Source organism: Pongo abelii, chromosome 13 (assembly GCF_028885655.2).
Source record: "Pongo abelii isolate AG06213 chromosome 13, NHGRI_mPonAbe1-v2.0_pri, whole genome shotgun sequence".
Lineage (NCBI taxonomy): Eukaryota > Metazoa > Chordata > Mammalia > Primates > Hominidae > Pongo > Pongo abelii.
The window spans coordinates 104,940,439-104,968,047 of NC_071998.2; the positions used below are offsets into that span (position 1 = coordinate 104,940,439).

The window sequence follows — 27,609 nt, forward strand, 5'->3', positions numbered from 1 at the left end:
CACTCCACTGAGAGTCATTCACATAAACAACGAGGTCCTCGTGGGTTTGATGGCAACACAAACACCACTTGTGACTCAATTAAGGAAGCAGTAATTAAAAAGGGGGAACAGCATGCAGTCTCTCCAATCGTATTTTCCCACTGAGGCCTGGGCCGCTGACGGGCAGAATCTAGGGGACTTATGGGGGATCTTTGCTGGGGCCTGTGCCCCTGCTCTGGCCAGAGCTTGCCCAGGGTGAAGTGGGGAGAGAGAAAAGACATGGACACATGGGCCTTGACCTCAGTTAGTGACCCATCTCTCACACCAGCAAGCGGTGTAAGTTAATAAATTTTTTTTTTTCTAAATGAACCAAGTGCATCTAAGGAGAAAAACATTGACCCCAGAGATTAGTCACAATGTCTTGGTTCTCAAATAATAGTAGCCAATATCTTTTATTTTTACTATGTTCTAGGCACTGTTGTAAGAAGTTTATAGGCATGAAGTCATAACAACCCCATGACATAGCTACCATTATTAGCTCTATTTTTCCAGATGAGGAAACTGAGGCACAAGCACAAGGTCTTTCAGCTAAGAAGAGGCAAAGCCGGGATTTAAACACAGACAGTCTGGCTCTAAAGCCCACCCTTAAGCACCATAATCAATTTGCCTCTTACTTTCTGAAATGCTGTTTCCTGGCCCTGGCCCTCCTAATAGTCAGCTTTACCATTTTTAAAACACTTACTGTGTTCCAGAAACTGTGCTGTGTACTTCCTGTGGAGGATCTCATCTTATGAAGTATGTTCTGTAATTATCTCCATTTTACAGGTGGAGAAACTGAGGCTCTTGGAGATTAAGTGCCATTCCTCACCTAGCTAAGTGACAGGGCCTGGAATCAAATCCATATCTGTAACTCCAAATATTCCATCCTGCATTTCTTACTCCCACCTGTGAGTAGCGGAAAGCCAAATAGTGGGCTAACAGGTATTTTCCATTTGTCTGTTGGTAGGATATAGGTGTGGGAAGAGAGGACACAATAAGATGCTCCTGTCCTTGAGGGTTGCTATAGACTAAATTATGTCCCCCCCCACCCCGCCCCCCGCCAAATTCATACGTTGAAGCCCTAATCCCCAATGTGACTGAATTTAGAAATAGGAATTTTAGGAGGTAATTAAGGTCATAAGGGTAGGGCTCTAATCCAGTAGGATTAGTGGCCCTGTAAGAAGAGAGAGAGAGAGATGAAGATCTCTCTCTCTCTTTCTGTCTCCATGTACACCCACCAAAGAAAGACCACGTGAGCACACAGCCAGAAGGTAGACATGTGCAAACTAGAAAGAAAGCCCTCATCAGAACCATTCTGGTACCCTGATCTTGATCTTGAACTTCCAGCCTCCAGAAATGTAAGAAAACACATTTCTGTTGTTTAGCAACCCAGTCTATGGTATGCTGTTATGGCAGCGGAGCTGACTAATCCAGGGGTATTTTTGAAGCATTAAGGCGAATGTATAGTGGCAAGCAAGGAATATGGCTGAGCCATCATCCATTCTATGGTTGGATAGATGGATGCATGAATGGGTGGATGGATGGGTGGATGGATTGATTGGATGGATGAGAGATGGCTGGTTGTTTGAGTGGGTGGATGGATAGGTAGATGAGTAGATAGGTAAACAGATAAATAGATGAATGGGGAGATAGATGGATGGATAGATGAATAGATGGATGATGGATGATCGGTTGAGTGAGTGGATGGATGGACAGGTAGATGGGCAGATGGATGAACAGATAAACAGATGGACAGATGAATGGATGGATAGATGTGGATGGATGGATGGATGGACGGACAGACAGATGGAAAGCTGGGTATACATGTTATTCACCCAGAGTTAGGGGCAATGCCCCTGGATCAACACTGCTCTGGGGACTATTCCAAATCCATCTTGGTAGCTTTTCCCACCATTGCCTCTCAATTTTCATGGATGACTGAGAGCATGGAGAAGAGCCCTCATGGGTGTCAAAGAATCTGGATGTTTCTCCATGAGCTGTTGCTCAGATTGCATGATCAGTGGATTAACATCAGTCCCATCCCCACCAGGCAGCTCTGACTAACACAAATACGCAGAACAGCCGCATCCTGAAATTACTCCAATGTATGCTTTCAATTCTACAAATCACATCCCCTGAGTTCAGAGCAGGATGTTGTTTGGGAAGATTAACAGCTGTGGGAATCATGCTGGGGGTTCTGGATCCAGGCTTACCTGAGGGCTTGGCAAACATTCTGTACACCTATTGTGCACTGGCTCTGAGAGGGGTACTGGGGACAGAGGTGAACAGGACCCCATATCACACTGGAGGAGTGCTAAGTCTGGGAATGGTTTATGCAGCCTCCTCCCTCAATCCTCAGAGGCTCAGTAGGCTCATAAATGTCCCTGTTGACCCTCACCTCCCACCCCCACCTCACCTAAGCAAACTGCAGGAAGACAATTCCCTCCTTGCACAGGGAACAGAGCACCAAACAAAGGGGAAGGAAAGGCAGTGTCCAGGAGGACAGCAGACTTCAAAACAAAGAATGCTCAAGGGCCATGTCCAAAGGGCTGAATAAGAGGAAGAGAAGGAGCAACACTGGATCAGGAAGCTAGAGTAACTTTTAGTTTCTGGGAGGAGTAGGGTGGGGCAAGGTATTGGTTGGGTAGAGACAAGAAGCTTAAACAGAAGGCAGGGCCCAAAGAGGCAAGCAGGCAGAGGGAGTGAGCCACTCTTCAGAGCACCAGAGACGTGGGGCAGGCAGGGAGGACCATTGAGACAGAGGGTGGTAACCATGGCAATTTGCTGAGCACCATGCATCCAGCACACTGTGGCATACCACACGTGTAAGATCAGGTCTGAAAATGCTGGTAAAGCATTTAGCCCAGTGCCAGGCCCATGGAAATAACAATCCTATGGAATGGGCTGTAGCTTTCCTCTTTTTTCATTTAAAATAATATATTAAAGGTCAGAGAACCAGAGTTTCAAGCCCTTGGTCCTGCCACAAATGGGCCAGAGCCACAATTCCTGCCCAGGTCTGTATGATCCAAGGGCTGTGCCCTTCACCCCCAGTTTTGCTACCTTCCAAGAAGAGCTCTGAAACTAACAACATCCACCAACCTCTCTGGGTCGACATCAATTTCCTTGTCTGTAAAATGGGTTGTCTAGGGATTCAGAGTTGAAGGAATCAGTGTGACGAAGAAGTATTTGTCAAGTGGGGTGCATTATGCAAGTTTGTGGGGTGTGGCTGCTAGTTAGAGGCAGCAAAGGGAGGAAACAAGGGCAGGAAACATTGGTATAGCTCTTAGTAAATGCCAGGCACTGCTCTGAGTACTGTTCATGATATGAACCCATTCAATCCTCACCTCATCCCTAAGAGTGGGGGGACTATGATCATCTTCATTTTACAGGGAACCAGAGGCACAGGGCATTAGGTAACCTTCCCAGTGTCCCACGGCTGCACCCGCAGAACCAGCTCCCACACTTGGCCATCTGCCTTGGGGCCCAAGCTCTTCCCCACTCCAGGCTGCATGGCACAGCAGAAACGCAGGCCTGGTGCCAGATAGGCGGTGACAAGCCTGGCTCGGCCTAATAGTTCTGTGCCTTTTGCAACTCACTGAAACTCTCTGGGACTATTTATCTCTAAAATGGAGATTTAAATGCAAGCACCCAGCTCACTGGGCCTATCAGGAGGATTTTGGGACGTGATGTAGGCAAAACACTCAGCTCCATGCCTGGCACATAAATGGAGGGCTAAATGAATGGCAGCAGCTATGATGGTGAGGAGGAGGAGGAAAAAAAGGAGGAGGAGGAAAAAAAGGAGGAGGAGGAAAAAAGAGGAGGAGGAAAAAAAGGAGAAGGAAGAGGAGGAAAAAAAGGAGGAGGAGGAAAAGGAAGAGGAAGAAGAAAAGGAAGCAGAGAAAGAAGAGAAAGAGGAGGAGGGGAACGTGGACACCCACTGCCTACTCAGACTCGTTATTTCTGGCCTCTGCCTTGGCTTAGATGAGCCAATCTGCTGTGGCAGCCAAAGGCAAGAAGGGCCCATTCACCCACAGTTCCCATGCAGGGGGCTTCTCTCCCCCATTTCCCCCTGACAGCCCCTTCCTTGATCCCAACAGCCCCCAAAGCCCCAAGTATAAGAAGCCCCATAAACAAATCCATTTAAGGCAAGGTCATCCTTTGGGCCTGTAAATCAATAGGCTTTCCATGGCCATTTGCAGAATCAAAGGCATAGTCAGCTCCAGATAATACATCATGCTAGAGAGGCCAGGGGGCGGGAGCTGTCATCTCCACTCCACAAGCAGGAAAATCTATGTCTTCTCCTGGGCCCTGGTGCTAGTGTCACTGAGGGCTGCCCACTTGGGCTCTTGCACGAGCCAAGATGGGGCAAGTGGCTATAGCTGCTGTGAGCGTGTGTGTGTAGAGAAAGAGAGATTTGTTGTGTCGGTTTTTTTGTTTGTTTGTTTGTGTTTTTTTCCTAAGAGGCCATCAGCATTCTGGCGGCGTCCTGAGAAATTCATCAAATTATTTAACCTTTGCTGGAATAAATAATACATGTGCTTTCTCAGGATTTATTCTGATTAAGCCGTTCTGGAGTGGTGCCAGGCCTGAGCCCGCCCCAGGAAAGGCAGGAAAGAGGCTGGTGGCACAGGATGGGAAATCAGGAGGCCAGCTGAGGGCTGGATGGGAGGGGGCCGATGAGGCTGGAGGGCCCTTGTGGCGGAGATGGACCCCTGTGAGCCCCTCCAGGTTGGTGGGTTGTTGAGGAAGAAGAAGAGCTCCATTAGCCTCTGTCTGTCCACCTGTAGGCTTTCTGCCTTCCTCTGGACATGAAAAGGGAGGTACAGTGGAGAGAGGGCTGAATTGGGGTTTGAAAATGTGGCTTAGAACTGCGAAGTGACCACCCGCATGTCCAGGTGTCTGAGAACCAAGCTGACCTGGGTTTGAATCCCTGCTCCATTCTGCCATCTGCTTCCATAGGCACTTGCCCAGAGGGTGCTTGGGAAGCACAGGATCTGCCCACGGTGAGTGCTCACCTTGATACTAGGTTGCTAGGATTGAGGTGATACTAGGTTTCGAGTGCTCACCTCAATACTAGGTTGCTAGTATCGAGATGCTACTAGGTGATACTAGGTTTCGAGTGTTCGCCTCCATACTAGATTGGAACATATTAAACTGATAGGTGACCAGATTTAACCTACAAAAGGACCATTTCATATGACTTAACTTATATATGCATGGAGTGATGATAATTAGAAGCACTAACATTGAGAGCTTTCTAGATGCTCTAATCTATATGCTTTCAACAAATAACCTTCTTTAAACTTCAGTCCTACAAGGTCTATACCATTATTATCATCCTCATTTTATAGGTAGGGAAACTGAGGCCCAGAGAAGTCAGGAGCCTGCTGAAGGTCATCTAGTTGACAGAGGGCTGAGCTGGGATATGAACACAGTCTAGCCTCAGAACTCCTGTCAATGATATACCATGAAGTCACTTCTGCTTCACCTTCCCTGGAAGGACATTGTCACTGGAAAAGGCTAGAAAAGGCTCTAGATTTCCAGAGTGGATTGCCTACGTGGAGGGTAAATGATAAACAAAGGAGATAAACTGCAAAATCTGAGCCCATCAGTGACATGAAATTTGCAAGAACTTGATTTCAGTGAGAATCTAGATAATTTACAGAGACTTCAAAAGTGGGGAATCAGAGTGTCTGGAACTTTTGCATATGCAGAGGTGTTGGAGGCTCCCAGAAATGTTCTAGAGAGATCTAGAAGCCAGCCACAGCAATCACATCTCTAGAAAAGGCTCTGGATTTTAGGAAAAGGAGATGCCTCTTTGGCTTGCTGAGCACCAGATATGGAAGCCTGCAAGTCTTAGAGGTCAGTACACAGGACCTAGGACAGAGCTGGTCTAAACCCAGAGGTGAGAGGTGGGGCCCGGGAAGCCGGCCTCACCTTCCTTCCTGGGACCTCAGTTTCCTCTGCTGCTGAGTTGGTGGGTGGCCTCTCTCCACAGTCCCTCTGAGTTGTACCATCCTGTAATCACCATCCTGCAATCTCCATGCATCTGCACAGCCAAGGAGAGCAGGCAGGGGCTCTGGGGCAAGTCAGCTTGGATCCTAATCCGCTCCACCACTGAGCAGCTGTGTGACCTTGGGCAGGTGACCTGACTCTTCGGCACTCATTTCTTTATCTGCCTCAACAGGGGAGCAGTAATCCTACCTCTAGGCTAGTAGGTTTGGTTAAACAAGAGGATTCTGTAGAGTGCCTAGCTACGAGTGGGGATGACCGAAGTAGCAGCTGCCGTCTGGATGGCCAGGTAGCCCTGGGCAAGGACAGAAGGAAGAGAGGAGAACAGAAATACCAGAACCCTGGGGAGTGTCCCAGGAGAGGAGACAATGGGGTGCTGGCTAGGACCCCAACTCCGTCCTTCCCCAGGGATTCAAATTTCAAAGCTTCATAGGACAGAAAACAACAGCATTCCTACAAGTGCCAGTGGACTCTGGGCCCTTGCTCAGGAGCAGAAACCTGGGTTTGGAAAGATTCGCAATTGCCCAGCGATAACCCCAAATAATCTTTCTTGAAACCACATATCATTTTCCTCTTAAAGAAACGCAATCTCTAATTAGAGGTTCCTCTGAACGTTTTCTCTTTGAAAAAAATTAAAAATGTATAAACCCTCCTGTATCGTGTATGTATATTTCATTGCTGCATAATTGGGATCTTTGTCAGTAACTGGGGTAGCAAGCGACAGCCTTTTAATCGGCTACAGATGCTAATGTAGAGAGAGACATTTTCCTCCTCTTTGCTCAACTGTTCCAGCCAGAGACTAGAGTCCTCCCTAATAAGTATTTATGTCAAAATCTTTTTTGGGGAGTGGGGGGAGAGAGAGCAGCTGTAGCATAGTTGAAAGACGTGGCTCTGATTACAGTCGCCAGCCAAAGGGGGGGGGATCACTTTTAGAGTGAAACAGTGTTAATCAAGTTAATCACAAAACCCGTGCTATAATTGCTTCTGCTCTCAGACAAAATTTTACTTTTATCTAAATTACTAAAGTGAGGAGAGAGCAATCCACTCTAATTTAGCTTTTGAGCTAAGGAGAAAGCGTGTGTGGAAGGCTGGAGAGGTTTTTAAACATCAGGAGAACTCATGCCATGGAATTCAGCTCTCCTCCTCCTTCCCTCCCTCCCTCACTACCTCCTCCCACCCTCCCTTCCTTCCTTCAAGACAGCTTAGTCCAATGGTTGAAAGCTTGGACTCCTGGATCTGCCACTTAAGGCTGCGTTAACAAGTTCCTTGGTCTCTCAGTGTCCTCAGTTTCTTCATCAGTGAAATGGGGATGATCTGCCTCAAGATTGTGAGGCAGATTAAACAAATTGACGAGGATGACGTACTTGGCGTGTGCATGTGCACACACGCATACACACCCCAATACTCAAGAAGTGTTAGCTGGTATTGTTAGCCCTCCATTTTTCCTTCCTCTCTTCCTTCCTTTGCCTCTGCCTCCTCTCCTTCCTCCAACCGCTCTCCCTTTCCCTTCTTTCCCTCTTCTCCTCTCTCTTCTCCTCTCTTCTCTCTTCTCCTCCTCTCCTCTCTCTTCTCCTCCTCTCTCTTCCCCTCCTTTCTCTTCCCCTCCTCCTTCTCCTTCTCTCTCCCCTCCTGTCTTCTGACTCCTACCTCCTGTTACTAAGCACTCACTCTGTATGAGGCATGACCTGTCTTCAGAGACTCACAGTCTGGTGCTCAATCAGTTCAAATACAAGCAGGGAATGAGTAAGGCCTCAAGATAACACAAAAAGAGCTATGGGCTTGAACCAGAGAGGACCCCTTCTTCCGGAGGCAACATCCAGAAGGGCTGCATGGGAAATGTGGTTTTGTAGCTGGGCATTGAATGACATAGCTACAGTGACATAACAAAGAGTTATGAGGGTGGGGGGAACTGGGACCAGATAGAAGGACCAGCATGAGCAAAGGTCTGAAGTGGGGAGCAGACAGTTTAGGGATGCTGTGGCAGTGCTGGGTGCCATCGGCTGGGACTCAGTCCTGATGACAGGCCCAAGCTGTCATTCCTGCCCTGTGCAGCCCTCAAGTTTCATCCAAGTCAGCTCTGAACATGGGCAGAAGAGAAGTCTTACTTTCCTCAACCTCCAGGAGACCCCAGGTTGGATCCCGCAACGGCCACTCGTTGTGTATGGACACAATCCTGTCGTCATCGGCTGTCATACCCCACCTCCCCTCCTCCAGCCTCACTTTCTCCTGCAGCAGCCTCTTGGGGTCTTCCAAATTCATGCTTAGTCCAACGAGGAGCGGATGCCATCCAACTTGCCCGGAAACACAGATTAGAGAAAACACACACAGTCAATTTAACTGGCAATTAAACAGGCTCCCCTATGTAATTAGCGTCAAGACAACTCACAATTACTACAGGGCGCACATTCGCAGCCGACGCTCCACATTTATATAGAGCGACAATTACTGGGCGCTAATATCTTAACAGGAAGCAGAGGAAATTTGTGAAACCATTTCAAGGAGGCAGCCCATCTTGTCCCTTTACACTGTAAATAACTCCTTTGTAAATGCAACTGTAAAATTAAAGAGGGAAGGCTTGAAATGATGCAGATGAGGAGAAATATTTACTCTGTTGGAAGTAAGTGATTGCTATTTTGAGATGACTGATTTCAGGAGACTAACTAGTTGTGCCATATTAGTAATAACAAACACACATGCTGAAGGCTTCTGCCAGGCCCATTACGGACTTTCTTGCATCTGGGTTTCACAATGACTGTCTCACAGAGACGAGGAACTGAGGTCAGGGAGGTGAAGAAGCTTCCCAAGGTCACACAGCTCACAAGGCAGGCAGCAGGATATAAACCCGGGTCTGACCCCAAAAACGTCGTGCAAAATCCATCTTGCACATTGCTTCTGTCTGTGCCACCTGAAAAGAGCTCTCATGTCCACTCCCAAAGACTAGCAAATGCGGGAGGCAAAGGCTCAGAGAGGAAGGGGTTTGCCCCAGGCCGTGCAGCAAGTTCATGGCAGAGTGTGGCCAGGATCCCAGGTTGCTCATCACTGGCCCTCTCCTCTGTGCCCTAGAGTATGTACAGAAAATGATGCCTGTGGAAAGCTACTAATGAAGGTCCCTTCTGGTAAGAACATCTGCCCTAGATCTGCCTTGTAGGTCTGAGGTCCTTGTTTCCAGGAAGAGAGAGGCCTGGGGTGGCTTCAGGGTCAATAGATGCCACACAACATAAGCAAGCAAGAGAACATGTGAACCCGGCAAACACTGCACTGGTCACGCAGTGAACATTTTCCTTTCTCTCCCCTTCTTTTAACCTTTAGAAATGCCCGCTACAAGGAATAGCAACCAACCCGTAAATTAGGAACCCGGCAATTAGGAATACTTGGCCAGATATAATATACAAGCTTAGCTCATCAAAGGACTTTAGCAGTAAAATCTACCCACCCCAAAGCCTATGTCAAGTTGGTGAATATATCAGTTAGCTACTGCTGTGTAACAAACCTCCTAAAAACTCAGGAGCTTAAGAACAATGATGTATTATCCCTTCCCCATCTACTGGTCATCTGGGGCTTGATCTGGGCTAAGCTTTGCTGGGTGCCCCTTCTTCTTGCTGCAGGTCTGTAACTCAGCAGGCAGCTCTGCTCCATGTGTCTCTCAGTCTTCTTGGACCAGCAGGTTGGCGGGGGCACAGTCCTCTCATGGATCTGGTAGAGGCTTAAGAGTGTAAGCAAGGCCGGGCACCGTGGCTCGCCTGAAATCCCAGCACTTTGGGAGGCTGTGGTGGGCAGATCACTGGAGGTTAGGAGTTCAAGACTGGCCTGGCCAACACGGTGAAACCCCGTCTCTACTAAAAATACAAAAACTAGCTGGGTGTGGTGGTGCGTGCCTGTAATCCCAGCTACTCGGGAGGCTGAGGCAGGAGAATCGCTTGAACCTGGGCAGCAGAGGTTGCAGTGAGCCGAGATCGCGCCACTGTACTCCAGCCTGGGCAACAGAGTGAGACTCTGTCTCAAAAAAAAAAAAAAAAAAAAAAAGTACAAGCAGAAACATGCAAAAAAGGCCTGGGCTTGGGTCTGTCACTTCTGTCCACATGCCATTTGCCTAGTCACATGGCCAAGCCCAAGTCATGTGGCAAGTGTGTGGATGCAGTGAGGGTTAAGAATTGGCAGACAGGCCGGGTGCGGTGGCTCACGCCTGTAATCCCAGCACTTTGGGAGGCCGAGGCAGGTGGATCATGAGGTCAGGAGATCAAGACCATCCTGGCTAACACGGTGAAACCCTGTCTCTACTAAAAATACAAAAAATTAGCCCGGCGTAGTGGCGGGCGCCTGTAGTCCCAGCTACTCGGGAGGCTGAGGCAGGAGAATGGCGTGAACCCGGGAGGCGGAGCTTGCAGTGAGCCGAGATCGCGCCACTGCACTCCAGCCTGGGCTACAGAGCCAGACTCCGTCTCAAAAAAAAAAAAAAAAAAAAAAAAAAAGAATTGGCAGACAAGGGCATTCAATTTACAGCAGTGGAATAAAACAGCAATGAAGTCATTTTCTTGTTTGAAAAAATCAGTATTTGATGGAGAAGGAGCTAGCAGCTGGGAAGATATGACTTAAAGTTTTAATGTATTACTCTGTAAAACGCAGATAATCACAAATAGCTCACAGGGCTGTTGTGAGGTTTAAATGAAATAATCCATCTAATTTACCCAGCACCAACCATGCCTGACAAGTCACAGGCACTAAATGACCACCCATCCCTAAGGCGACCAACTTGTGCCAGTTTACCTAGGACTGTCCATCCTGGGAACCCCCCCAGTCCCAAGCAAACCAAGATAGTTGGTTGCCCTAACTATTTTCATTGCTAAAATAATATGTGTGAGCTAATCTTTATTTGCCGGGCATACTGCCACGTATGTGGGGAAGATTCTCTCATTTACCCCTTACAACCACCGTACTCAGCAAGGGGCCCCAATTTTGATGCTACTGCCTACAGAACTCAGGGATCTTCAGAGAACATGGAGGTCAAAGATAGAGTTTTTCATGGATTCTTCCTTCAAGGGGCTGACAATCTAGGAAGAAAGAAACAGATGAATAGTAACAGGCATCACACAAGGGAGAAAGTGATTCTGGCAAATCCATCTTCCTCAAGGATAGCAAGGTGGGGATTTAAAAAAATTAACATTCACGTTCCTTTATAACTACTTTTTTTTTTTTTTTTTTTTGAGACAGGGTCTCACTCTGTCACCCAAGCTGGAGTGCAGTGGCATGATCATGGCTCATTGCAGCCTCAACCTCCTAGGCTCAAGCGATCCGCCCACTTCAGCCTCCCAAGTAGCTGGGAGCACAGACGTACGCCACCATGGGCCCAGCCTGTAGCTACTTGTCTTGATAGCCAAGGTTGAGTTTGGCTGTGGAAATTTAGGGAAAATTATATCTGACAATGGTTTCCTTGACAAAATGAATTTGACTTAGTTCTCCCATTGGGGGTCTTGTTCTAAATATATGTGTTTACAAATTGGAAAACCTTTAAGTCACCCAAGGGCTGGTGGAGGCTGTTCAGCCCCTTTGCTCCCGGCAGCCCTGGGGATGAAAAGGAATCTGTTCTCGGGGTGCTCTGGGTAATGTCAGCACTCCCCCACTTGCTTAGAAAGGAATATGAAATCAAACTTATCAGTCCCACTCGTCACCTCTCTCCTTGTGGCTGGGCCCTTCAGTTTTACGTTTTCATTGTTTGAAAAAGTCATAGACAAAGCATTATATTACCAGGAACACAACACACGCATGCAGCGTTACCCGGTGAAGCCAATTTTGTACTCAGCCATGATGTCTTCTGGAAGAGCCAAGCCCACAAAGGGCATTGAGGCACCTTGGGTGGACTGTGGTTTCTGAGAAGATCCAAAGGTGAGCTTGGGCACTTAATGCCTCATGACCTTCACCTGCGGAAACCAGAGGGCTCATCTGACCAGGTTTCCACTCACCTTTCCTTCATTTCAGTTCGATAGTGAGTGTTCACTTTCTGGTCTCACTGGCCAAACTCAGGCTCATTCTCAGAGCCTGCGAGTTCATTCATCATTCACCCAGGTTTCATGGAGGGCTCTTGGGACCAGGAGGCCTACACTCAGCTGCACAGATAAACAGGTCAGTCTTGGAGACACACAGCCCGACACATGTATAAACAGCGAGGCAATGTCAGCCTTGAGAGGTCCGAAGAGCGGGCTGCAAAATGTGTGATGAGGGCAGGAAGGAAGGGGGCAGGGACTCAAGGGAGGCTTCTCAGAGGCAGCAGTATTGGGGCTGAGCCCAGCACATCTGCAGTCCCTCCTCCATGAAAAGAAAATTAGGTTTTCAATCCCTGGCCTGCTGTTTATGGTCGGGGGCTTTAAGCAAGTCGTCTAAGCTTTCTGGGCTCAGTTTCTACATCTGCAGAATGGAGAATGATGATTGTACCTAACTCGTGAGGGCGTCATGAGAATTAAATAAGACAATGTGTATCATGCACTCAGAACATGCAGTCATTTATTTAACAAGCACTTAGTAAACACTGATTTGATGCCAGGCAGTGTTCTGGGCAACACAGAACACAGAGGCAGACCCAGGCCCCACAATGACTTCACAGGACCCGGAACATGGGTATGGGACAATTAAAGGGGAGTTGTCGTCATTATCATCGCACCTACCTTAACCCAATGGGTCAAAACAGGGCCCAGAAGAAGCACCACCCAGGTGACCCCAGATCCCCAAACTCCCTCTGCCCTCAACTAGGAGGCACTGAATTAAAGCTTTAACCAACAGGTGCATAACAATAGTGAGGCAATGTCAGCCTTAAGAGGTCTCATCTTCAAAACAAGAATGAGGGAATTAAGCTTTCTGAAAGCAGGAAGTTAGCCCAGCTTTTAGACAGCAAAACCCAAACAAATGTCAGGCTCTAGTTGGGAGAGAAGTCTTGGGACTGGAGGACCCTATCATTCACCCCAGTTTCCACCTTCACGGTAAATGTGTTGCCACCAAACTTGTAATGATGGTAGTGATGACCACTGGCAGCTGAATGTTCAGTGTGCCGGGTGCTTGCCTGGTCTGGCTTCAGCCCTCTACAACCTGTGAAGTGCCCCGAGGGAGGTACTTTATATCAAGGCTCTCAAACGTTGGCAGGCATCAGACCCACCAGGAGGGTTTGGGAAACACCCCTAAGGTTTCTAATCAGTAGATCTGAGGTGGGGTCTAAGAATTTGCATTCCCAACAAGTTCCCAGGCAATACTGATGTTGCTGGTTCAGGGACCACTGGCTTAGAACTTTAACCCCATTTTACAGGTGAGGAAACTGAGGCTCCGCGAGGTAAAGTGACTAGTGCATTCACACAGCTAGAAAGGAGCAGGGCCTGTGGTGTGATCGACTGACCTGGTTTGCCTGGGATGGAGGGATTTCTGGGGACGTGGGACTTTCAGTGCTAAAACCAGGACAGTCCCAGATAAACCAGGGCAGTTGGTCACCCTTTTTTCAACCCAGGCCTGAGTGACTCCATTGCCATGTCTAGAGGCACTTCAGAGTTTACAAAGGGCCTTTACATCCATTAATATTGTTGCTATTATTAATAGCCACTATTTATTAAAAGTGAATTATATATTCTAAGTGCTTTACATCCAAGATCACTCTGAATTCTCATAATACCCCTAAGAACTAGGAGTTATTTCTTCCATGTTGCAGTGGTAAACTGGGGCATAAAACAGGGTGATTAGTCCAGGTCACATGGCTACTAAGTGGCAGAGATGAGATTGAATGCTAGGCTCTGCCTTGTCTCTGCATGGGGCCTCCCAGTAGAAAGGTGAGCCTGAGGCACTGGGTGTGGAATGGAGTGTGTTGGTTTCCAGCCTTGGTTCTAGAAACGGAGTGTTCAAATCCCAGCTCTGATGCTTGCTGGTGGTACAATCATGGGTAAGTCACTCCAGGGGTTTAGTGTCCCCTACTTTAAAATGGAGATCATAATAACAGTAGCCTTGTTATTGTTGGAGTGAACGTGTACTATGGGCCAGAGTACCGTTGAAGGGTTAAGTGGGTTAATGCCAGAGGGAATGCACAGAACAGGGCTTAGCACTGAAGGCTCAGTGTCTCCAGTCTGCCAGCCCATCCTGCAGATTGTGGACTTGCCAGGCTCCACAATTGATGAAAATCTCTCTTTCTCTCTGTCTCTATGTGCTATATCTTTATCTATCTATCTATCTATCTATCTATCTATCTATCTATCTATCTATCTGTCTGTCTGTCTGTCTATCTATCTATCTATCTAGTCTGTCTAATCTATCATCAAGCTATCATCTATCTAATCTATCATCTATCCACCTATCTAGTCTGTCTGTCTAATCTATCCTCTATCTATTTATCATCTATCTAGTCTGTCTAATCTATCTATCTATCTAGTCGTCTGTCTAAGCTATCATCTATCATCTACCTATCTAGTCTGTCTAATCTATCATCTATCTATCTAGTCATCTGTCTAATCTATCATCAATCTATCATCTATCTAATCTATCATCTATTATCTATCTATCTAGTCTGTCTATTATCTGTTATTATCTGTTATAGATTATTATCATAATCTATCATCAATCTATCATCTATCTAATTCATCATCTATCCACCTATCTAGTCTGTCTAATCTATCATCTATCTATTTATCATCTATCTAGTCTGTCTAATTTATCTATCATCTGTCTGTCTATCTAGTCTGTCTTTCTAATCTACCATCAATCTATCATCTATCTATAACCTATCTATCTAGTCTGTCTGTCTAATCTATTATCTATTTGTCTCTCTCTCTCTCTCCTGTTGGTTCAGTTTCTCTAGAGAGCCCTGACTGATATACCCACCACCTTCCAGCAGCTCCCAGTCCTTATCTGAAAGATGAGGATGACTGCAGGATAGACCCCTATCCTGGTTTCTTCCAAAAACCTGTGGACATATGTGAAACTTGGGCCAGAATTAGAAAGCCAAAGTCAGTCTGGGACATCCTTGGGTTTCAGGAGCTCCATGAACTGTCTGAAATTTTAGGTAACACTCTCATTTATTCATTCAAGAAATTATTATTGCTTGTCTCCTTGGGACCAAGCATTGTGCCAGATGCTGAGGATGCAGAGGGGAATGATTCAGAATGGGATGGTCAAGAAACGAGACAATCAGCAAGTGGCAACTAACAAATAGACAGTGACCCCTCATTCCAAGCGTGGGTGGGAAGAGGACGGGAGCCGACAGGAAGGCCCTCAGCTCTAGACAGACTTCTGAGCTGGGGCCTGACAAAGGAGGGGGCACCAGCCAGCCCAGGAGGGAGTGGGGTGGTGTGGAGGGAACAGCAGGATGTGCAAGGGCACTGTGTCAGGAAGGAATTCAGAGAGACAGAGAAAAGACAGTCCAGGGTGGTGGGAAGGGAAGTGTGAGGCAGGGAGGAGGCCGGAGAGCTAGGCTGGACTTGATCACAGGACTTGGGATTTTATCTCCAGGCCAATGGGAGCCATTTAGGGGTTTTGAGCAGGGGCGACGTGGTCCATTTGAGAGTTGCTCTTTGACTCCAGTGTGCCTGGATGTCCCTGGTAGGGGAGCGGGGTCCATGGAGAATGGTTCCTGGGTGCCTGCCTTCCTTTCAGCCAACTCTCCCAGGTATTCTGGGGTGGGAGAGACTGAGGTATCCCCTAGTGGACAAAGGAGGTGCTGCTGGAGAGTGTTCAGGTAGGTTGAGAGTTTTGGGGAAACTGGGGCCCCCAGTTCCTCCCCCGCTTCCCACCCCGTCCCATTGTCGTTTGACCGGGCCCAGGAATTGAAGTGTGGCATCAGATGAGGCACAGTGAATGATTGTAATGAAAGGTTTGTCAATGTTTCCACTGGAAAGGCAATTTTCCCAGGTGGTCTGTTTTGTATTTTTCCCCCCTCTTTCTTTCCTGTGTATAGAGGAGCCTGGGCAGGACTACTGATTGTGCATGCGAGACAGGTCTTGAGGTAGTTATGCGAGTGTTAATGTTCCGTTACAATATACAATAATGAATTGGGACTTTCAGAGTAATAGCAGTCTGTGCTATTGGCAAAAATGAGTGTATTCATCTTAATTTTTAACATCTATTGCCTTGGAGAAGCTTTTATAATTAAATGTTTGGTTGCACCAGCAAATAAGAGGAAGGAAGTTTCCTTCCATGGAAAGGAAAAACCTTCCTACATTCATCCAGCAACAATTCTGGCCCTGAAAACACAGGTAGTTACTATTGCTTTACCCACAGACGTAGTGAGTAGTGAGAGTCAGTTTTCAGTCCATTACAAAGAGGAACAGAGGCGTTTTAGGATGATTACAATAATCTGGCAATAGACCAAACTCCTTTTTGAGGTAGCGAGTTCCCCATTGCTGGTGGCATTCAAGCGTAGCCTATGAATTGATGAGCTGTAGAGGGGATTCTTGCATTAGAGAAGGGTTTTGTTTTGTTTTTGTTTTGTTTCGTTTTGTTTTTTGAGACAGAATCTTGCTCTGTTGCCCAGGCTGGAGTGCAGTGGCGCGATCTCGGCTGACTGCAATCTCTGCCTTCCGGGTTCAAGCGATTCTCATTCCTGATATATCCTCCCAAGTAGCTGAGACCACAGGCATGCACCACCATGTCTGGCTAAGTTTTTGTCTTTTAGTAGAGATGGGGTTTTGTTATGTTGATTAGGCTGGTCTTGAACTCCTGGCCTCAAGTGATCTGCCTGCCTCTGCCTCCCAAAGTGTGGGAGTTACAGGTGCAAGCCATGATGCTCGGCCTCCAGAAGGGTTTCTTATTGTCAGGGTATGGGGTTTTGTGGATGAGACCCACACAGAAACATCTTTTAGCATGAGCTGCAAGGAAGGTTATATGGGGAATTTTTCACCAATTTACAGGACTTTAGTGGCACCTGCCTGGTGACAATAATGTGCTCCTCTTAGATGACTCATTTATTCTGTTCTTTTCCAGTGCTTAATTCCTGCAGGCCTGGCAATATGATGTGTTCTGAGTCATTGTATATATTTCAGAGTAATAAAGCTAAATCTTCTTTAACCTAATTCTAAACTTCAGGCTTGTTGCTCTTCTGATCGGCCTTCTCAAGCTCCTTGAGGTTTGGCAGCAATTTTCCTGTAAAGAAGAGCCTCCAGAGAGAGGGCAAAGGGGCATGGACCAGAGAGTTCAGAAGGACTCAGTGTGGGATGTTCCCTCTTCGTTTACTGCAGAGGGACCTCAGCTCTGGAGTGGCATCTCCACCTCCTTCTACATGTCAGCAGCCAACTTCGAGCCAATGTTGGATTGTTTTAGAACTACTGCAGGGATTTCTGGAATTCTTCATGCAAACTTCAGGACTATCAGTCACTCCCTGGCTGCATGAATGAACTGCAGAAAAAAGCAGGTTTCAGTTTTTAGAAAAGCCCCAAGCTAGGCCAGGCATGGTGGCTCACGTCTGTAATCCCAGCACTTTGGGAGGCAGAGGCAGAGGATCACTTGAGCCCAGGAGTTCAAGACCAGCCCGGGCAACATAGGGAGACCCCCATCTCTATTTTTTTTTTTAAGTGATCTAGACACAGTGGCCTGCACCTGTAGTCCCAGCCACTCAGGAGGCTGAGGTGGGAAGATGGCTTGAGCTGGGGAGGTCAAGGCTGCAGTGAGCTGTGATTGTGCCACCGAACTCCAGCTTGGGTGACAGAGCAAGATCCTGTCTCATTTGAAAAAGAAAAAAGAAAAGCAAAGCCCTGTGCTGACCTTTGTGCAAGGGGTTCCAGTGCCATCCTAGGCTTAGAGGGCCTTCATCCAACATATGCCCATAGAGGGCCACAGCTGGGAGAGCCCAAGCTGGCGAACAAGGAAGATGTAGACCCCGTCCTTGTGGCGAGTCTATTTGCTTCCCTGTCTTTCTCCAACTAGACTGTGGCTTATCTCTTCCACTCTTCATTCCCTTTGCTGCCCAGCTCAGTGCCTAGCACTCAGAAGCATCAGTGAAATGTCTGTGAAATGAATGAATGAATGAATGACAACCACTCCCCTTTGCCTCCTGAAATCAGCGAAAACAGAGCCTTCAATCCCTTTCTTCTCCTCTCTCTCCCTTGTTTAAGAGCATCTAGCCGGGTGCGGTGGCTCATGCCTGTAATCCCAGCACTTTGGGAGGACGAGGTGGGTGGATCACGAGGTCAGGAGTTCAAGACCAGCCTGACCAACATGGTGAAACCCCTTCTCTACTAAAAATACAAAAATTAGATGGGTGTGGTGGCATACACCTGTAGTCCCAGCTACTCAGGAGGCTGAGGCAGAAGAATCGCTTGAGCCTGGGAGGCAGAGCCTGCAGGAAGCTGAGATCGTGCCACTGCTCTCTAGCCTGGGCTACAGAGCAAGACTCTGTCTCAGATCAAAAAAAAAAAAAAGAGCATCTAATTGCACTAAACCATAATACCTGGTGTGCTTGCCACACTTCCAGCTGATAAGGCCCTTTTTTCATCATCTCATCTGACCTGTCCATTGCAAGGTTTAGGAAACACAGAGTCTCTGGAGCAGTAGGTAATAGAGAGAGGACCCCAATTCTGGTCCTCCAATCCCCAGACAGAGCCACTGGCAACTATGCATTTGCAAGTCCTGCCACTTCTAAGACCCTGCCCTCAGAAAACAGCAGCTGCGGAGGGGCCCACCCCTCACTTCCGTCTCACGCAGACCACCCACGCTTTGGCCCCTGCCTTCCCCTTCTGATGTCCTCATAACTGCCCCAAGACTTGTTCTGTAAGGGGCTTTTCCTTGGCAGGCAATTACCTGAGTTCATATGGTTAATTGAAATATTCCTTTTCCTAGAGTTTTAATTCATCCAGCGTAGTTTCAGGAGCCACAGATAATAAGACCTAATTTATAATTAGGGCTTATCAAGAATCAGCTAATTTCTAGACCCCTGATTCCCAAGGAGGGAGTGTAGAGTGGGGGCCTCTCTTCCCTTTCCAGGGAGTTGCTACTCACAAAGCTCAAAGAGGCACCAGGGAGGAAAGAGAACTAATTGGTAGCTGGCCCTCCATCTTGGACAATTTATTAATTGGATTATGGGAAGTCTCAGGCCCCAGGCAAATCCCAAAGAGGCACTGCTGCCTTCCCTGGTTTACTATGAGAATATTAGACACAAAGACATGAGACCTGGGTTCCACTCAGTCTTTCAGGAGCTAGGGATCTTTAAATAAGTCACTGAACACTGCCTTGCCTCAGTTTCCCCAGCTATACAATGACCAGGATCATCTCTGCCTTGCTGGGCTCTCAGAGATCTCCTGGGAATTACATAGATGACTGGCAAGTACATTTCAAGAGCTATCATGATTCCTGTGTGCCTGGAATGGGCCCAAAACACAGCCAGAAAAAGGTGTCCCAACCCAGGAAACAAGGTCTCAGAGAAACTGAGACTGGCCAAGACCCATAGGCAGTAAGAGTTGGGGGTCCACTTTGACCCCAGTTGGCCTTGTGCCAGGTTTCCTGATCTTTCCTTACGTCTGCAGATCTTTGGGGTCTTAGACCCAGTCTCCCTGTTGCTTACCTCCTGCAAGCTTCACTTATCCCCTGAAGCCTCTCAAACATCCACCCAGCCAGTGTGAGTACAAGAAAGGGGTCATGCAGGGACCGTGGAGTGAGGACAACTTTGGAATCACATAGGCCTGATTTCAAACTCATACTCTGCCCTTTACTAGCTGTATACATCAGGATTCTTTGGGTTTCATGGGACAGAAACCCAGTTCTAATGACCTTAAGCTAAAGAGAAATATTAGCTAATGTATCCGGAAACTCTAGCTTTAGGTAGGGCTGGATCCAAGTGCTTAATGATGGTGACAGACCCCTCTTTCTCGCTTCAGCTCTTATTGTGATTTTCTCTGTGTTGACATCATCATTCTTTTTTTTTTTTTATTTTTTGAGATGGAGTCTTACTCTGTTGCCCAGGCTGGAGTGCAGTGGTGCCATCTTGGCTCACTGCAACCTCCACCTCCCATGTTCAAGTGATTCTTCTGCCTCAGCCTCCCATGTAGCTGGGATTACAGGTGCCCACCACCACACCCAGCTAATTTTTTGTATTTTTAGTAGAGATGGGGTTTCACCATGTTGGCCAGGCTGGTATCGAACTCCTGACCTCAGGTGACCTGCCCACCTAGGCCTACCAAAGTGCTGGGATTATAGGCATGAGCTGCTGCGCCCAGCCGACTTCATTCTATAGCAGGATTTCACCAGTGGTGGGAAAAGATGGTGGTACCTCATCCCTAGGGTGAGGGAGAGAAGGCGGAATAAGCTCACTACATAGACTGAGCAGGATTCCCTTGCAGCTGAGACGAGTGGTTCTGCAAAGAAAGGGAGATTGGGAGGACAAAAAGCCAGGTAATCCCAAGCTAATCACGCACTCTGTGTGATCCTCTGTCTTCCTATCTTTACAATAGGATCGAAAACCATGTTGCAGAATAAAAGAGTAATATATCAAAGTCTATTGTATTTCCATACACTAGCAATAAACAATCTGAGAACAAATTAAGAAAAAAATTCCATGTATAATAGCTTCAAAAGGAATAAAATACTTAGAAATAAATTTAACAAAAGAAGTGCAACACTTGCACACAAAAGCTACAAAACATTGTTGAAACAAGTTAAAGACCTAAATAAAAATAAAGACAACCTGTGTTCATGGAAGATTTCACATTGTTAAGAAGGCAGGACTCATCAGATTGCTCTACATATTCAGTGCCATCCCTGCAAAATTCCAAATTATTTTCTTCAGAAATGGATAAGCTGATCCTAAAATTCACATGGAAGTACAAGGGACCAAGAATAGCCAAAACAATCTTGAAAAACAAAATTGGAGAACTCACACTTCCTGATTTCAGAACTTTCTCAAAACTACAGTGATCAAGACAGTGTGGTACTGGCCTAGGATAGACATAGGGTCAATGGCACTGAATTGAGAGTACAGAACTAAACCCACATATCTTTGGTCAACTGATTTTCAACAAGGATGCTGAGACAATTAAATAGGGAAAGAATAGTTTTTTGAATATATGGCACTGCAACAATTGGCCATCCACATGTGAAAGAAGGAAGTTGGACCCTTACCTCACAAATCAGTTAAAAATTAACTGAAAAAGGATCATAGATCTTCTAGTGAAAACTATAAAACTCTTAAAAGGGGCTGGGTGCAGTGGCTCATGCCTGTAGTCCCAGCAATTTGGGAGGCCAAGGCGGGTGGATCACGAGGTCAGGAGATGGAGACCACCCTGGCCAACATGGTGAAACCCTGTCTCTACTAAAAATACAAAAAGAATTAGCTGGGTGTGGTGGTGCACACCTGTAGTCCCAGCTACTCGGGAGGCTGAGGCAGAAGAATCACTTGAACCTGGAAGGCGGAGGTTGGACTAGGCAATGGGTTTCTTAGATATGGCACCAAAACATAAGTGACCAAAAAGTGGGTAAATTGAACTTCATCAAACATTAAAAACATTTAGTTTTTTGAAACTTCTAATTTTTACTTAAAAGGGCACTATCAAGAAAGTAATAAAGAGAATGGGAGAAAATATTTACAAATCATATATCTGATAAGAGACCTTTATACAGAATATATAAAGAAATATTACAATTCAATCAACAAACAAAAATTAGATTTATAATCAAATATCAAAAGATTTAAATGTGCATTTCTCCACAGAAGATATACAAATGACTGATAAGTACGTGAAAAGACATCCATCATTATCACTCAGGAAATACAAATCAAAACCACAAGGAGATAGCACTTCATGTCCACTAGGATGGCCATAGTCCAGAAGATGGCCATTAACAGGCATCGGCAAAGATGTGAAGAAATTGGAAGCTTCATTGGTTGCCGGTAGGTACGATGTTGCAGTCACTTTGGAAAACAGCATCACAGTTCTTCAAAAGGCTGTGCATAGAGTTACTATATAACCCAGCAATTCCACTCCCCCTTTCAAAAGAATTTAAACCATATGTGTACACAAAAACCTCTCCATAAATGTTCATAAAACACAACACTGTTCATAATAGACCAAAAAAATGGAAAACCTCACATATCCATCAACTGATCATTGGATAAAGCAAGACGTATTTTATCCACATGATTGAATATTATTCAGCCATAAAATGCAATAAAGTACTGATAACATGCTACGACACGGATACACCTTGAAAACATCATGTTATATGAAAGAAACCAGTCACAAAAGGCCACATATTATACGATTCCGTTTATATGCAATGTCTAGATTTGAAATCTCTATATAGACAGAAAGTGGATTAGCGGTAGCCAGGGGTTGGGGGAATGGGGAATTGGGAGTGACTGTTCAGGTATGTAAACTTTCTTCATGGGTGTTGAAAATATCCTGAAATTGGATAATGGTATGATTACACAACTTGGTGAATATACAGGCCAGGCACTGTGGCTCGTGTCTGCAGTCCCAATTCTTTGGAGGGGCAAGGCAGGAGGATGGCTTGAGGCCAGGAGTTCAAGACCAGCATGGGCAACATAGCAAGACTCCATCTCTACAAAAAAATACAAAAAAAAAAAAATAGCCGGGTGTGGTGGCATATACCTATAGTCCTAGCTACTCAGGAGGCTGAGGCAGGAGGATCACTTGACCCCAGGAGTTTGAGGTTACAGTGAGCTATGATTGTGCCACTGCACTCCAGCCTGGGTGACAGAGCAAGACCCGTCTCTGAAAAAAAAACAAAAAGAAAACTTAGTGAATATGAGACAGGAATGGCACTAGATAGTCACAGGAGGGTGTAAAAACTCAGACAACAGCTAAAACAGGAACTAGGCAAAGAAACCACAGGATAACAGAAAACCCAAAATAAGGGAGAGAAAATGGGCATAACTCTTCTGGGCAACCCAAATAAGGGAGAAACGGGGAGGAAAACAGGGGGTTCCTGACATTCCCTTGTTTTCTAGAATACCTAATAATTAGTTCATCCTCTAATTAAAGAAACACCCATAAAATTAGAAACCCCAACGCCATTGAGCTTGACTTGTTCTCACACGTCCACCCGCGCTTCTCCCTTAAGTGTGTACTTTCCCTTTGCAATAAAAGCTTCTTGCCTTTCGATTCATTCTGACTTATCCCTGAATTTTTTCTCGACACTAGCAGAGGCTGGACACTAGCGGAGGCTGGGGTCTCACTGGCATTCAAGGACCCTTCTGAGCCCTCTGGAAACAAATATACTAAAACCACTGACTTGTACATTTTAAAAAGGTGAATTGATGGTATGTGCATTATATCTCAATAAGATTCTTATTTTTTATTTATTTATTTATTTATTTTTTTTTGAGAAGGAGTTTTGCTCTTATTGCCCAGGCTGGAGTGCAATGGCGCAATCTCGGCTCACTGCAACCTCCGCCTCCCGGGTTCAAGAGATTCTTCTGCCTCAGCCTCCCGAGTAGCTGGGATTACAGGCATGCACCACCACGCCCGGTTGATTATGTATTTTTAGTAGAAGCGGGGTTTCTCCATGTTGGTCAGGCTGGTCTCGAACTCCCAACCTCAGGTGATCCTCCCACCTCAGCCTCCCAAAGTGCTGGGATTACAGACGTGAACCACTGCGCCTGGCAAGGCTCTTATTTTTTAAAGTAGCGTCAAACACCTACCACACAGAGTCATTGTGGGGGTGACGTGAATTACTGCATCTAAAGCCCCCGGCACAGTTTGAGGCACACAGTAAGTACTGAGTAAGTCTTAGTTTTCTTTCCTTTCCAAATAAATACTCCCTAACTCCCCTGCCTCTCCACCACCATCACCAACCCTTTTTGAGCATTTCCACCCTGGTTTCTAAGGTAGAATTTTGAGGCATTCCATAAAGAAGGCTGTGCTACGCTTGGCTACCCACAGAGCAGCCAGGGTCATTCTTAAGATGGCTAGTCTGGTCTTCCTAATATTAATAAGATACTCATTTCCCTAAGAATGCATCAACCTCTGTAGCCATCCTGGAAACATGGGAGGGGGCCGATGCAGCTCTATTAATCCAAGCAGGCCTCACATCCACTTTGATTCAAAGGCTTCATTCTGGTCAGTTTCCACGAAAGGGATGGTTTATTAGTCGGTGATGACAGGTGAAGTGAACTTAGGTACTGAGTGTTTGGCTAAGGATGACAACGAGGCTATTTTAAGTCATTGAAGTTCAAGGGTATCTGCCTCAGCGCTTTTGTTGAAATTGATTTGTAGTCCTGATCGCTCGACCTTGCTGCATAAAATAGTTCCTAAGGGGAAAAATGTAAGAGCACAATTCTAACCAAGGGAACAGATGTGTCCCAGCTTGCCCACCCTGCCTCACACCAGCCAAACCTACCCGCCCCGCTGACCTTCAGTGTGGGTGCGGATGGTGACACCGTCATCATGCAGCAGGAACAGGAGCAGAGAATGGCCCAGCAGAGTGCTCCAGCCATCCGAGTGGGGAAGGCCCAGAAAAGGGGAGGATTGCCCAAGGTTGGGAAATGAATCAGTGACAAAATTAGGATTTTAATCCAGGTCGGTGCAACTCAGTCTTCTCCTCTCGATTCCTATTAAAAAAAGTGTTTAATATTTATTAAGTGCTTACCACGTTCCAGGCACTCTCTAATGCTTTATGTATATTAGCCCATTTAATTTATACAACCCCCGACAAGAAACAATGATGGATGTTTTTGTTTTACAGATGAAGAAACAGAGAATCCCCATTTTATAGACAGCTTATTGGGGTGTCCAATCGTTTGGCTTCCCTGGGCCACATTGGAAGAAGAATTGTCTTGGGCCACAGATAAAATACACTAACCCTAACGATAATGGGTGAGCTGAAAAAAAAATTGCAAACATATCTCATAATGTTTTAAGAAAGTTTATGAATTTGTGTTGGGCTGCATTCAGAGCCGTCCTGGGCCATGTGCAGCCTGTGGGCTTGGGGTTGGACAAGCTTGGCTTAAGTAATTTGCCCAAGGTCACAGGGCGAGTAAGATGGCAGAGACGGAATTTGAACCCCTTGGAAGAGGACACTAGAACCAGCCTCTCAGCCACCACCCATTCCATCTCTATTTGTTTATTGCTTTGTGAAAGAAAACAGGTCTAAGCAAGGGTCTTGCCAGACCTAAGCAAGACTGTTTGGCTGTCTACATGGACCAAGTTAGCCTGGTAATTGTCACATCCCCCAAGTACTTCATTCATAATGGTCATAATATTTATTTATTTATTTTAGATGGAGTTTCACTCTTTTTGCCCAGGCTGGAGTGCAGTGGCATGATCTTGGCTCACTGCAACCTCCACCTCCTGAGTAGTTGTGATTACAGGGATGTGCCACCACACCCAGCTAATTTTGTATTTTTAGTAGAGATGGGATTTCACCATGTTGGTCAGGCTGGTCTCGAACTCCTGACTTCAGGTGATCCGCCGGCCTCGGCCTCCCAAAGTGCTGGGATTACAGGCTTGAGCCACTGCTCTTGGCCACATCATTTCTTGAAATCAGCCCTCTACCTAGGTCTTCTGGAGTGCCTGAAGCAGCACTGACTAACCAGTAAGAAACGTGCTGCACCTGACAGTATTTCTTGGAGACATCCAAACAAGCTACCCCACCCCACTTCCCTCTGACCAGTCTAAGATGTGCATCTCCAATCCACTCTTTCAGGCTTTAGCCTGCTGGAGGTAAAGCCTGCGGCTAGATCCAGCCTGCTGGGGATTGTTATTTGTAATGGGCAGAAGGAGCACTGGATTGGGAACCTGGGCGTCAATGTGATAATCCTGTGTGTCCTTGAGTGAGTGGCTTAACCTCTCTGGCCCTCAATTTTCTCATATGTAAGATGGACTTAAGAATACTTGCTTTTCTCTGACGGTTGTTCTGAGGATTCAGAGAACTTACCTGTCATGGGTGGAATTTGAACCATGGAAAGGACCATGCATTTAGGAGATACTCCGAAAGCAGAGCCCTCTTCCAAGTGAAGAGGTGTAATGAGAGAGAGTGACCAGTAGGTGGCAGTGCTTCAAAGCGGCCTGTGGGATGCCAGAAGGAACTTCCTATTAACCCTTCCTCATTAGGCGGATACAACCTTAGCCCCCAACCCCCAGCACACCCCGGTAAAGGTCATTGTGAAGCTCAGATTGCAGAAGTGCCACTTCCAAGGTTCCACGACGACACAGTGGCAGAGGCAGGATCAGACTCAGGTTGGGGTGGTCTCTGCATGTCTCCCCTTATTCAACCCCTATTTATTAGGTTCCTAGGCGGCGCAGAGGCTCATGTTAGACCTTCCCTGTGAAGGGGGAAGGTCTGCTCCAGCCTCGGGGGTTTACAGGCCATTGGACCTCCACACCTGGAGTGTCCCATTGCTTCCTGGCCCTCACTCACGGGGATGAGCACTCACACAAAACTCAACCAAAGCTGGACATCTGCCAGGGGGAGGTAACGGGCAGCAGATGGACTAGCGACCAGGAGATCTGGTTCTAACCCGTTTCACCTCTAGTTTGCTCTGTGATGTTGGCCAAGGTCTTCATTAGTAGGTCATGAAATCAATTTAGTGGATGTTGAATTGGGGAGAAAAGGAATTAAAAAAATACTAGCATATCCCTCTGTATCTGCCACAGTACAGGTAAACATTTTTTTTAATCCTGCTTTTATGCACACACACACCCTGATATAAAAGGCATTTCATCTTGTGCACCACAGTCTCATAGTTCTGGGAACACCATGTGAGAGATTAAAACTCTGCATCCTGAGATCCGACGTCTTCTCTTCTCCATCTTCACATCTACAAGCCGACCCCAAGCTGCCCATGAATCCCTATCTGGGTATATTTCTACAGTTCTCTGCTTCAGCAGTGGGAAAGGTCTCATAAGCTGATGATGCACAAGATACCATCTTATCCTCAGTGCAGTCACGCTGGGTAGATATTACCCCATCTACAGATGAGAAAACTGAGTCTTAGAGAGGCCCCACAGCCAGCATGTGCTAGAGGCAGGACTTGCCTCTCAGGGTCAGCCTCACCCTGAGAGGTTGCTGACTCCACTGACTCCTGCTGCCTTGAACACACAGGGCCCAGGGGCCACTTCTAGGAAAAGCAACAACCGCTTACCGGTGCTTCCGTTTCTCTTATTCCAAGTCACTTTTATTTTCTCTCTTTCTTTCAAGTTTGATTGAATTTACACTTAATGAATCCAACTTTATCATTTAGGGGATGTTGGAGCAATAAGACTTGGCAAGGCATGAGTGATGATGCAATAAGTTCTGCCGGGAGCCCGGAGCCATCCTGCTCCCTCCCTTGAGTGATGGCTGCATGACTCAGGCCCTAAGGAAGCCACCAGACTCCCCGAAAGGAGCAAGACTAGGTGGAGATGGGGTCACGTTACTTAGGCCAAGGACTTAGAACAGACCCTTTAGATTAGGATGGGTGGACAGGAGTGGGAAAGGGAGGGTCAGCAAGATGGGAGAAGTAGAAGCCAAGGCTGCCAGTGAGCTGCTTGCTCTACGGCCTTGGGTAAAAAGTGACTTTACCTCTCTGATCCTCAGTTCCTCCATCTGTAAAATGGGGCAATGGCCCAAGGATGTTGTTTTGTAAATTGTAGAAGGAGGCTCATGCTCTTATCAGAATTTCAAAGGTGGAAGATT

The 27,609-nt window shown here is 46.6% G+C and overlaps 3 long non-coding RNA genes across 3 annotated transcripts in view; 1 reads left to right on the plus strand and 2 right to left on the minus strand.

The window, feature by feature from the left end:
• LOC129047990 (uncharacterized) overlaps positions 1-7,886 on the minus strand; it is a 32,227-nt gene extending 24,341 nt beyond the window's left edge. Inside the window, exon 1 of the long non-coding RNA XR_008509945.1 lies at positions 7,699-7,886. This is a non-coding gene — a long non-coding RNA (uncharacterized LOC129047990). The remainder of the gene's footprint in view (positions 1-7,698) is intronic.
• LOC134759797 (uncharacterized) overlaps positions 1-27,609 on the plus strand; it is a 148,074-nt gene that overhangs the window by 76,457 nt on the left and 44,008 nt on the right. The window lies entirely within an intron of this gene.
• On the minus strand, positions 24,062-26,120 carry LOC129047991 (uncharacterized). The gene is made up of 3 exons (XR_008509946.2): positions 25,870-26,120; positions 24,347-24,544; positions 24,062-24,244 (listed from the first exon to the last, which is right to left on the minus strand). It is a non-coding gene; the product is annotated as an uncharacterized LOC129047991 (long non-coding RNA).